This window comes from Lactuca virosa, chromosome 8 (assembly GCF_052849685.1).
Source record: "Lactuca virosa cultivar CGN04683 chromosome 8, Lactuca_virosa_CGN04683_v6, whole genome shotgun sequence".
Lineage (NCBI taxonomy): Eukaryota > Viridiplantae > Streptophyta > Magnoliopsida > Asterales > Asteraceae > Lactuca > Lactuca virosa.
Genome location: NC_136433.1, coordinates 30,016,902 through 30,028,732, shown reverse-complemented (window position 1 = coordinate 30,028,732; position 11,831 = coordinate 30,016,902). Strand labels below are relative to the sequence as shown.

The 11,831-nt window shown below is 28.9% G+C and overlaps 1 long non-coding RNA gene across 2 annotated transcripts; it reads right to left on the bottom strand.

Annotated features, from left to right (window-relative positions):
• Nucleotides 1-6,914: 6,914 nt before the first annotated feature.
• On the bottom strand, nt 6,915-9,678 carry LOC145129111 (uncharacterized). Of its 2 annotated transcripts, XR_013717298.1 has the most exons (4): nt 9,329-9,678; nt 8,562-9,240; nt 7,120-8,484; nt 6,915-7,034 (listed from the first exon to the last, which is right to left on the bottom strand). It is a non-coding gene; the product is annotated as an uncharacterized LOC145129111 (long non-coding RNA). The 2 variants fall into 2 exon arrangements; XR_013717297.1 differs by lacking the exon at nt 6,915-7,034 and having other exon boundaries at nt 7,048-9,240.
• Nucleotides 9,679-11,831: the final 2,153 nt, after the last annotated feature.

Sequence of the window (11,831 nt, the reverse complement as noted above, 5' to 3'; positions counted from 1 at the left end):
AAAACGAATTAAACAATATTTAATGAGTTTAAATAGTCAACCATATATGAAACATGAAAAAAGATGAAAGGTTTGATAAATTCTTACATTGAATGATGTCAACATTTGAGAGTTATGGTTGTGGATGTTTTTATATCAAACACCCCTTGAGTGAAACTTCTAATGATAAAAAAAAATCTAAATAAATAACCCCTCTCATTTAGACAAAACCCATATTTTAAATATTTTACTCGGTTTTTGTTTTTTTTGTTTGAAAACAATCACGGGTTTTCCAAAAACTTGTATGAAGATTTTTCTTAACAACTCATATTCTCGTTGTGTCATGCAACTTCAATATATTTTTCATATTTGACCATAATTATAGGCTTTTTTTTTAAATGCAATGTTTTTCCGTAAGAAAAGGTTGTTGGAACTATAAAACGTTATTAAACTCGGTATTTTGTTGGATTTTCTTTTCTAATATTGTGTATTATTTTCATTTCTTTATGAATGAATAATGTTCCCATAATATGATTTTCTTTTTTGTAATTTGACTATTTTGATTTATAATAATATGTTTTAGGTATCTTCAGCTTATATTTTTTAGAATTTAAGAATTGAGCATAATTTTTGTATAATTTAACATTGGTATTTTTTAGCGTTAGACCCAACACAAGACAAGAAAAAAAATACAAAAAGTATAAAAAATATGTAGTATATTTTGATTTTTCTAAGCTAATAAAAAAATACAACAAAAAAATACATTGTGGCTTTCTTTATTTTGATATTTAATATTTTGGATTCTTTTAGTTTTAATTAAAAAAAAATGCAAAAAGCAAAAAGACTAAATCTAGAAAAACATAAAATGAAATTCAATAAAATGACGTTTTCTTCAATTTATTTTCCTAGAAAAGGAGATATTGTAATTAAAAAAAATTAAAAATTAAAAAATATATATACTTTAGTACAATTAAAAAATTAAGTTTTTTTTACCAAATAGGCGTTTTTAAAGAATTTATTTACCAAATAGGTGTAGTTTCAAAAATATTTACCAAATAGGTGTATTTTTAGAATTTTATATTTTTTTTTCATTATTTTTTTTTGTTGTTTTTCTAATATATTTATTTTGACTTTTTTCAAACTTCTTACTATTAATGTTTATGATTTTTATACAAACACCATTGGTTTAAATGTCTCATTTCATTATAACCAATAAAATTTTAAATCTACATAAATGTTCAAGATTTTTTATATGATTCACTTTAATTATCAATGCTACCCTTAAATTAAAACAAATATCGTAGGTATAAAACCAACAACCAATATCATAGGTGCAAAACCAACAACCAATATCGTAGGTACAACGTTTTACAAACACCACTTGAGAACAATTATGACAACACTAAGTGAATTTACCAACACCAAATGAAACTCATATCAGCATTAGCATCAAGAGAGAAAAAAAAAACAAATATAGCAACAGATATAGCAGCTTGTTATTTCAATCACTCATCTCGATTCGCGGATCAATCCAACCCCGCTTGGACCACTCCAAAATTTTTAACCATTTGACCCATTAACTAACCCGCTCATTTGATCTATTATCCAGCTAACCTGCCTTCATGTAATAAGAAGAAACGGAATACTCATTACAATGAAATTGCATGATCAACATATAACAGAAAAATGCATATACTTTTTTTATGCTAATGGTGCAACAAAAAACAAGGCTCTGAATGGATGGTGTAAATGTAGCATAAATAAAAAAAGATGCCATATTGCAATAAACTGTAATAGTAATGTGTGCGATTCATTGTTTAAGCAAAATTTGATAAAGATCAGTGATATAAAAGTGCTCTAAGAGGGTGTTTGAGATTCCATTTTGAAGTTAAAAAAGACTTTTATGTAAAAGGACTTATTGACTTATCAATGTGGGAAAAGGAGATTTTAAAAAAGTGTTTGGTTTAGCTTTTTAGTGACAAAAGTCAATAAGTCAATAAGTTAAAAAGTATTTGGCTAATTTTTTGACTTTTGCTTGTTTTTTATTCTAATAAGTCATAAGTCATTCCAAAAAGTTACAAATTGTAACTTCTTCAAAACTCCTTTTCAAAGGCTAAACCAAAAGTTATTTTAAAAGTCCTTATTAAATATCCAAACACTTTTTTTAACTTATTGACTTTAAGTTAAAAAGGAGATTTTAGATGAAATCCCAAACACCCTCTAAATCATTTGATGCTATTCAAATGTGAAATCTTATAACTGCCATTATAATTGAATTAATAATAACAGCAAATGAAAACTATCTTGATACTTCTTTTGTCATAATGATAAATTGAACCTTAAAAGTTCAAGAACCATGGGATCCTCAAGAATTGTTCAAAATTCTGCCACCAAAAACAGTGTTGGAACCGTGGCATCTTCAAGAACAATTCAAATTCAAAAATAACAGTTCAAGAATCAAAAATAACAGTTCGAGAATCAAACCTTGGCAGAAATTGATCTTGCTTCAAAAATCAAAAATAAAGTTGTGGCCGAAAATGGAGTCGACGGCTTCTGTTATGGCGGGAGATAGTGTCGTCGGCGTTTGCTACGACCGGAGATGTGGAGGTATGTCGAGATAAACCTGCGACCGGAGTCTGGATATCCGGTGAGGCCTGATGGGTTCGCGTAGAGTTAGGGCACCGTATGTGTTTAAATTACAGAATCACCTATTTTAGTAAATATTTTCAAGGTAAATATTTTTTTCAAACAAATTCTTTTGGTTAAAAAACTCTTAAAAAATCATGTTAGAATTAGATGATAAACCGATAATAGATGTCGTGATGTATTTTTTTAAAAGTACGAATCTCCATCCCTATTCTAATAAATGAATAAGTTTATTTTCCTGACAAGTGTCATTATACTAGAATTCCTCATTCATATAATATGTCACCTATCATGCCACTTGTCAACATATTAATTATACATTTCAAATTTCAAAATTTAAATTTTCTCATCCTAATTACATTAAATTTTAAAAATTTTCACTTTTAATTATATTAAATTAATAACATTAAATAAAAAAATTAAATTAAATTAATACAAATTATAAGATAATATAACTTCACATATTTATTTAAATCAATGATTATAATATAACTAAAAAAATATCTCTTAAGTAATAATTTATTTAAAATAATTGATTAATAATTTTGATTTTTTAATATGAAAGTTTAATTAATTTTATAGCCGTGGTTCTCACGGGTTATAAACTAGTCCCTATTCTAATAAATGAATAAGTTTATTCTCATATTGACAAGTGTCATATTTAATTATAAGGTTATAAACATGTCACATATCATGCCACTTGTCCATCTATTAATTATCAATTTCAAATTTCAAAATTTAAATTTCTCACTCCTATTACATAAATTAATAATTGATTCTCCATTTTAAATTTCAAATTTTAAAATTTTTCTTTCTAATTATATTAAATTAATAACATTAGATTAAAAAAAAAATAAAACTAATACAGATTATAAGGTGATATAACTTCACGTATATATTTAAATCAGCGATTATAATTTTATATAACTAAAAAAATATCTCTTAAGTAATAATTTATTTAAAAAAATTAATTAATAATTTTAATTTATTAATATGAAAGTTTAATTATTTTTATAACCGTGGTTATCACAGGTTATAAACTAGTATTCTAATAAATGAATAGTTTTTTTTCTTATTGATAAGTGTCATACTATTACAACTTCTCATTAATATTATATATATCACCTATCATACCACTTGTCAACCTATTAATTATCAATTTCAAATTTCAAATTTTAAATTTTCCATTCTAATTACATTAAATTAATAATTGATTCTCAATTTTAAATTTCAAATTTTAAAATTTTTCACTCTAATTATATTAAATTAATAACATTAGATTAAAAAATAAAATAAAATTAATACAAATTATAAGGTGATATAACTTCACATATTTATTTAAATCAACGATTATAATTTTATATAACTAAAAAATATCTCTTAAATAATAATTTATTTAAAATAATTGATTAATAAGTTTGATTTTTTAGTATGAAAGTTTAATTATTTTTATAACCGTGGTTCTCATAGGTTATAAACTAATAGTTAAATAAAAAATGACTGTAATAGCATTTTTTCTAAAGTATTTCCATAAAGAGCCAGGAATATGAAGAATAATCATAATACCCATATTTTTTGCAAATCGCATTTTCGAAAATCTAAGTGGACTATGATTGTTTTTTTTAGAGTTTCGTAAGTCCCACCGGCGATTTATTTTATTATTGTTGTTTTTTAAAATTTAGTAGGTCTAACACCTCCGGAATTCTAGATAACATGCAATTTTTTTATTTTTATTTTTTTAGATTTTTTTGCAGTTTATCTTTGTGATCGTAACAACCCAGATGGTCTAATAATTGTTATGAATTTTTATATGTGAAAGTTATAAAGTTTTTTTTTTTCATATTTTTCACCAAATAGCTTATTTTTGAGCTAAAATGTATATTTTTTTAACATTCAAATTAGGAGTGTAATATGTCCATAGATAGACATTGTTACAAAAACACATAAAAAAATCAACTAAAAAGGAATTCATATGTGAAAGTTATGAATGATCAAAGTTGAGTATTTTTTTATATTTGTCACCGAATAACATATTTAGGAGTAAAAAAAAATTTATTTTCGGAATTCAAAATTTGAAGTGTAGTACGACCATAGAAATCTCTTGTTACAAAGAACACAATAAAAAAACAACTCAAACAGAGTTCCTATGTGACAGTTATAAAAGTTTGAAGTTGATAAAAAATAAATAGTTACGAAAGTTTGAAGTTGAAAGAAAATTAGATTTTCCGAGGTCACCGTCTGCGAAAATGTTAAGGCTGCGTGTGAAAACCATGAATATTTTGATTATTTTTCGAATTTTTGGCTATTTTTGTAGAAAAACTTTAATTATTTTAGCTATTAAGATCATTTTCTCAAAAAAATAATAATAACTTTTTACGTATATTTCCATTTATATAAATCAAAAGTGTTGATGACTTATAAAATACAAAATCTTGATAAAATTTCGATACAATCAGTCCATAAGTAACGGGCCAAATCTCATCCACAAAAGCCGAAAGGTTGAGTAGAGTTCAAAAAAGCCCCATCCCAAGACTAGTCCAATATTACTTTTTTGGACATATAAAATGTTGTAAGGTTTGTGTCTCTGTCCCGATCCACCGATCCAGTTGTTTATCTTTGCTTGAAGATTGTCTATTTTTTTTTATATGTAATACCCAAGGAAATCATTTTTTATGCAACTTTTGTAATATCTAAAAATGTTTGTCCTTATAAAGCTTAATATTTTATATGATTTCAGGGAACACGATGATTTGTCTATGGCAAAAACATCAAAAAACTAACCGACCATTTATATATTGTTGAAGCACATAGACATGACTAAAAAGATTAGTTTGGATCGGACCTGAAAAAAGACCGATACCGACCCGATCTAAAATGACATCATACCGAAAAACCAGGCTAAGACCGGTCCAAAAAATTTCGGACCGTTCGAGACCGATCCCAAAAAAGATCAGACCGTTTCGACACTTACGAAAGACTAGTCAGATAATGACTCGAGACCAATTAAAGTTTGGTCTAAAAAATATCCAGAAGCCAAAGTTTATATACATATAATTTTTGTGTTATATATATATATATATATATATATATATATATATATATATATATATATATATATATATATACTAGTCGTTTACCCGCGCCAAGCGACGGGTATGTATAGTTTTTTCAGAAATTAGGATCTAAAGGCGATTTGTTCTTTTGTGCAAATAGATTACAACATCTAAACAGTTATGAATTGTTTGTTAGGCTTCATTAATATTTTTGTATTGCCATACACTTTTTTCCTTACGATGAATAGTATTTTTGGGAGGTTATTTATTTCCGATTATTAGTTTCTGTTCGGAAACATGTCATATTCCAAAGAACATGTAGTGCTTTGAGAAATATTCTTACCATAAAACGACACACACATTGTTATATAAGTGGAGAAGAAGGATAATTTTCTTTCGTACACATGTTATATCGGAAGTTTTAAAAAGGGAGCTGATCCGTACACAACAATATTTTTCTATACACAACAATTCATGCTTTAAAATGTTGTACATTACAATCCCGTAAAACATAATTTGTTGTGTACGGAGAAAAAATGTTATGTACAAATCACTTCCCTTTTAAAAAACATGTTATATTCCAGCAAGTTGTTTCGGGTTAGAAATACAAGTAGGTTGTTAGATTTAAAATATAATCAGTGGGTTATCCATTTTATAATGTCTTTTATTTTATAATGGTTTGTTTACTGGTACATTATTTTTGCAAAACAATAATGGTTTATTACAAATTAATATATGGTTTTATGTTATTATCATATAATAATAGTTCGTTAATTTATAATGTTTGTAAATAACTTGTATTAATGGTTTGTAATGGACTAATGGTTAGTTTTATATATCATAATCAACTTTTAAGACGTAATCCACCCTTAAGAAAATTTCGAAGTATTATTTATGTCTAATAAAAAAAAATTAAAAAAGTAAAAGTACCTTGCTATAACTTGGAAATTTAATGTCGTGAGTTTCAAATTTGGGGAATCATTATTATCGTTATTTTCATTCGAAGAATGTTCAGTGCTGTAAATTATCAAAATAATTGGCTTTTTTATTTATAAATTTCATTTTACATCCCCAAAGGGTCAAATTTAATTTTTATATTCGTAATCTTATATTTAATATTCTTATTAATTAATAATAAGACAACCAATAAATAACCAACTAACCCACCTCAAAATAAGAACTACCTCTTGATCAATATCAACTACCCACCCCAAAATAATGACAATTACTCCCTCAAGGTATTGAAATCAAATTCAAAAGGTACTTATATCAAATATTGTATTGTCAGGTCTGTATGTAGATGATTCCAAAAGACAATGTAGAAATCAGATTAATCTGCTCACTTGAGAAAAAAATCTGGAAAAAATAATAGTAAATAAAGCACAATGTTGTAATAAGAAAAAAAAGTATAATGTTATAGTAACGAAAAATAAGGAAGTACATTGTTGTTTCTTAAAGGCGAACAAAAAACGTCATTGTATTTTGCCCATCCAACTTTTTGAACATCCTCGTAGTTATCTTGATCACTGAAAATCAACATTAAAGTAAGATAAATGTCTTCTAAATATAAAAATGATACGACACTGTGCATAAAGAAACAAAAATCTAGAAAATAAAAGTTATTGATGGAAGTTCATACCGTTAAAAGATACTTAGGCATATACTTTCACTCCAATAATATTGATTTTTACATATAATGATGCTTAAATGGTTATGTATATAAAGCTTTGCAAGCAAAAAGGGTTTTCTACATGTCCAAAGCTAAAATCATTGATTTTTATCAGTTAGAACAAAAAGAATTTGGATAAAAGTTTTTGTTCAAAAGTGCTGATTGCAATATGATTTGGATCTCTTTCCTTTTGTAGCATTCCACAAGTGAAATGTCACTTGCAACTATGTTTGGATGGGAAAGATTTTAAGAAGCTTTGCTTCTTCAAGATCTATATCTGGACCTAATTGCACAATTCATTAAGCTAAGCAACCACTAAAAATGATTTAATAACTTGAAATAAAGCAATAGAAATATGATTAATAGTGGTGATTCTTACCGAGTATTTTTCCAGATCTGTATCTTGAAAAATATATCCTTGGAATTTTTAGTAGTTTGACTGTCGTGAAAGTGAATTTACCCACAAAAATCTCCGGTAAAATACAATATTACATTCTATCCAAATAGATAGAGAAGACATCAAACTATAAGCAAGGGTAGTTTTGTCCAAAAAATATGAAATCATCATCAAATAGCATTAAAATCAACAAGGACAAATCTGTCCAATTTGTTAAAGCGACAAACTTAAACTTAAACCATGTTAAAGCTGCTAACCTAAACATAACCTCTATATTGGAAATAGAACACATATCATCCCTGTCAATTGTTCTACATCCATGGCAAACACCAAACATTTTCTAGTCATTGTCATCAAGATTCGTGGCTTCAATACAAAAAATATTTAGTAAGGTAAAATACCAATCAAAAGAAATGTTTTATAGATTTTTTGTATTTCATGATCAGGAAAAGATGGTTACCTTAATTTTCATATTACATTTTGAGATATCGATGTTTTATTGAGGAAATAAAGTATCAATTGATAAAATCCCACCTCTGTCTCCATAAATGTGAAGTAGCAAACTAAAAACCCTAATTTATGTTCAAAAAATAGTCTTTATATTGAAACCAGATTAAATCGATCGATATAAAGAGGAGAATTTCAGATTTACCTTACTACGTTCACTATGAAATCAAAGAAGCACACATTAGGCATCTTCCATAACTAAGTAGCAACAAAACCATTCACCCAAGGTACAACTACAGTTGCAACAAAACAAAGTTCATAACCATGGAAATAATAAATTAAGAAAAATAAGGATGATAGTAAGATATACCTGAAGCTCTTAATAGAAAAGTCATCATTCTTTTTCTCGACATTTTTAGTGTTCGAGAAGAAGCATTACTTGCAAATAACCCATATCATCTCTAAATTATACGATCTGCCAAAAATGAACTTTGGAATAGAGCCTTTTCTTGAAATTTTGCATACATTTTCAAAATACAATTGCTCTTGAATTCTATTAAACTGAGTTTATTTAGGAACTAACCTCTCATACCTGCCTAACCATCATTTTTGTTTATGCTGCCCAATTGAACTATGATTGTTTGATTAATTGAAGGGAATAAAAACAAATACATACATACAACGTAAATTGAAATATTAAATGGAAAAAGAAAAAATACCACCAATTGATGAAGATTCAAACAGGGGGTTCAAGCCCTTTACATGAATCGATGAATCGAGAGAGAGTTCCGTTAACAAAGAGGAATAAATTAAACAAAATCAGATGAAAGAATAAGAGAGGGGGAAGAGACAAAAAGACCAAGATACATGTGTGATGGAGGTGAAGGCGAATGTTCAATGATTGGTTATGGATATGTCGAAGGTGGCCTGTGACGGTTGTGGTGAAGGTAATTGTGGGCGGTGAACCTGATGTCAATAGTCGATGGAAGGGCGGAGTGGTTATGGTGGTTGCCAGTAGAGTGTTGGTGGCGTGGTTTGCAATGATTCACCTAAGGAAGAAAGGGTGGTGGTATAGCAATGAAATACCTTACGACAAAGCAAAATAGAAAACAAAAAATTCAAATGGAAGAAGAGTACCTTGGAAAAGGAGGCAGTGAAAGGAGCGGATTTTATTGAGGTGCGGTGGTGGCAGGTTTCCTGGAAGATTGAGAGAGAAAACAGAAATATACAGACAATGTGTTAGCTTAGAGTATTTAAGAGAGATGGAGGAGTTCAAGAGAGAATAGATGGTGTTTATGTTTGGGGGGCATATTGGCGGTGACGGAAAAGAAACAGGACGATGGAATTGTAGGCTTATGAAGGCTTTGTGCTGGTGAACGTTTAGGTGGCAATGGTGGTTGTGGGTATTCTTTCAGCTTCCTGTCAAATTCTAAGATGAATAAAGAGGGACGAATCCTTGGGATGTGAGGGGACATTTAGGTGGCATACGTTTGATGAAGATAAGCACCGAGATTGAGAGAGGAGGTGCCTTATAAAGTGTGTTTACTATTGATTGATTCAATTGACACTAAAAATGAGAGAATACAATTTAGCTTTTACCGATTCATTTTGCAAGATAAGTTTGACCGATTAATTTTGCAGATAAGTTCCTTTATATGAGACATTTAAGGGATAAATATGCTTAAAACTTTTGTACATCATGCTTCAAATTTTGTACTACTTAAATTTAAGATTTTCTTGTCTTAAAAAAGGTAAATGCATTTGAAGGTATATATATATATATATATATATATATATATATATATATATATATATATATATATATATATATATATATATATATATATATATATATCACATTATCCAACCTAACTCATTTTTTTGTTTTATTATATTTTAATGTATCGTTTTAGTAAATCTTATTGTATAATTTTGGTGTTAATCGTACATTTGTTAACGGAAATCAAAAACTGAAAAATACCTAAATCGAACCGAAAAACCCTGAAACGGAACCTAAACAAGCACACGTAAAGACTGTAATGAAAAAGAATGAGACTGATACCAAAAGGAGTGGACCGAAAAAAACTGGTCTAGAAAAGACCGAAACGAGGCCGTCTAAGATTAGTCCATAAAAGACCAAACCGTCTGAAACCAGTCCTAAAAATACCAGACTATGTTAAAACGGACCTAAAACTGGTGTAGAGATGAAATTCATCTCTCAAGGACAAACCGATCTTGTGAGGCCACATGTCAAACATATTTTGACCACACAAGTATCAATACAAATCCAAAATCAAATACTTAAAATATATTATTCTAGCATAGTCTTGTAAAGTCAAAAGCTAGTCAAAAGCTATTGTAATTCCTAATGTCTCTCCTAGGAATTCTCATTTCCATGTATAGAGTTGTCTATTTAAATGCCATGTACCCATTGTAAATCATACACGATTCTTAGAATACATCCTCAAGTTACATTTATACCTTTATATGGTATCATAGCATATCTACCTCAAACAAGCCGATCATCCACCTCCAAATCTCAAATCGGTTGTCAATGGACAAACTGGTTCAACTCTATGATGCGACTCTTTTTCCAATCATACTCACTCATGTCAATTTTCCTGTATGGCGTAATGTAACAACCCCAAAAAAACGATAAATTTTTTCATTTTAAAACAAGTACTGCAGGTATATAATTGTTCCAAAAACCATCATAATGTATAAAAATCACATAATCAGAGTACGATATCAAAATGAGGAAATAACGGGAGAGAATATTATGCATCACGTCGGGCCCTTCCCCTTAGTACCGAAAGTACCTGAAACCATAAACACAATCTGTAAGCAAACACTTAGTAAGTTTTCCACAAAGTACCACATAACAACATACAAATTACTGTTATGGTCCAAACCATAGTCTTACGTATAAGTCTTGCCGAGGGCCATATCCCGGTCTTCCATACAATTGCCAGGGGCCAGATCCTGGTCTTTCATGTAACTGCCAGGGGGCATATCCTAGTTTTTCATACAGGTTCCAGGGGCCAAACCCTGGTCTTTCATACACATAGCACGTAAGTAATCCATATCCTATAAACAAATAATAGGTCGGCCTCGGTGCCTTCGACCTATTGATACAATGAGAAAACTCACCTCAGTCTGCTGGAAGCAACAAGATGCTCGACTGCTAAACAGGAAGATCCCACACTACACAAACAATTAGCCTTAATCAGAATTTGGTCACAATCTCAAATCATGGTGATGGGTTTTGGGTAAAACAAATAAACTAGAAAACAATTACTAAGTTCACATGCAACCTACTTTGGATCTATGTTTTAACTATTGAACATATAACTTTGAATTGAAAAACAAGAACCCTAAGGAGAGAGGCTATTTTCGAAAATAAAAAATTAGGGTTTTAGAGTTACATACCTTTCAGTTGTTATAGCAAACAATTGGTAATCCTTTGATCTTGATCTTCTTGGAAGCCTAGCACCACAATTGTAATGCCTCTAATGGAATCACATCCAAGAGCTAGCAAGAAGGAAACTTGTGAGGAGAGAGGTTAGGGTATGCGAAAATCGGCCTAGGGTTTCTTCAAGAGAAGGAGTGCTAATTTTGGGAGCCAGGAGGCTCCTTATAT